Below are 1,469 nucleotides of genomic sequence, written 5' to 3'. Positions count from 1 at the left end.
GGACCGGGCCCGGGGCCCGGGGCCGACACGCGTACGCAGCGCCCCCTGCAGGCCGGGCGGCCCCCCCTCCCTCGCAGCACCGCCCTCACCCCCACGGTGAGTCCTGGCCAATCCCACGGCAGACGCTTGTGCTCCTCACCAATCCGGCGCTGCTAAACTCCCCGCTATTAGCCAATCCCGGCCTGGCGGGGGGTATATAAGGGCGGGTGAGGGAGAGACAAACTTCCTGTCAGGCGCGGCCTTGGTGCGTTGCGGTGTCTCCGCTACGCGAGCTGGGCCGCGCTAAGGGGGTTTATTCCCCCCTCGGTAGCGTCCCTACTTGCCCAGCCGGGCTGAGCTTGTGTGTTTCGACGTCCCTCCGGGCGCCTCAGCGGTGCCACAGGTCCAGCCCGGACTGTACGGGGTGGTGGCATCCTCCCCGCGTGTCTCCTGGGCCCTCGCTCCCCCTTCTCTGGTGGTCTCCCCCGCGCTCCCACCGGCATTTCTTTAGAGGCTGGCAATGAGGTTGTGGTGCTTAACCCTGGCACTCGGTATCCGTGTGCCTGCCGGCTCTGCGGGCCTGGCGTTTCCCTCTCCGAGCAGCCCGTGGAAACACAGCCCTGCCTGTCGCGTGGTTTGGGCTTGGGCCAGCAAGACTCTGCTTGCCCGCTGGCCTGGCAGAGGAGCACGTCGGAGCTGGGCGTCCCTATGCAGCACGCTCCGTTCTCCTGTCCCGTGGTTACGTGTCCTCCTGCCCGAAACAGGTCTTGGGGCAACCGGGGACACGTTTTTGGCATAAAGATGGACGTTTGATGAAGGCTGTTGCTGAAAGCCAGAGCAGTCGCTGGCCAGCTGGAGACACCTGATGTAAGGACCTTTGTGCATCCGAGTCTGCCGAGGAAACCTCCCGGGGAGGCACTGTGCTGTCTGTTGCCGCCAGAACAGCCTGTTTTCTCTGTGGGGTTGATAAGTGATCACGGCCCGACTGCAGTGACTCTCCCCAAACTGGGCTCAACCTGCTCAGCAAACCGGGCCCTTGCCAGCAGCCGTCTCCTCTCCCCAGCAGTGAGGACAGAAGCGCTTGATGTCTCTGCGTACGGATTTCTCACCCCACATCCCTTCTGGCTCTGAGTCACGTCCCCGGGGAGCTCCTGCCCTCACCCAGGTGGAGAAGACTTCTGTCCCAGGGACCTCAAAGACGAGTGACCGGAGCCGTGACGCAGCTCTGCAGTGTGGACACTAAGCGCTGCTGAAGCAGAGCTCACCCTGGGCTGATACGACTGCAACATCCCCGAGCCCGCAGCACGAGCAGGCTGGGCTCCCCCCGGGGCTGGGGCTGGTGGGGTCCGGCAGCCCCCGGTGCTGCCGGGGGCACAGCTTGGCCTGCGCCTCCCTTCTCAAAACCCAGGGCCCCGGTGCTGCCTGTGGCCGGTGGACACTAGAGGGCACCGGGCTCCCATCCTGGGAGCAGGATTAGGCCCAGGGCTGCG

This window comes from Aptenodytes forsteri, unplaced genomic scaffold (genome assembly GCF_000699145.1).
Source record: "Aptenodytes forsteri isolate BGI_AS27 unplaced genomic scaffold, ASM69914v1 Scaffold321, whole genome shotgun sequence".
NCBI classification, from domain to species: Eukaryota; Metazoa; Chordata; class Aves; order Sphenisciformes; family Spheniscidae; genus Aptenodytes; species Aptenodytes forsteri.
This window is presented reverse-complemented; position numbering follows the sequence as displayed.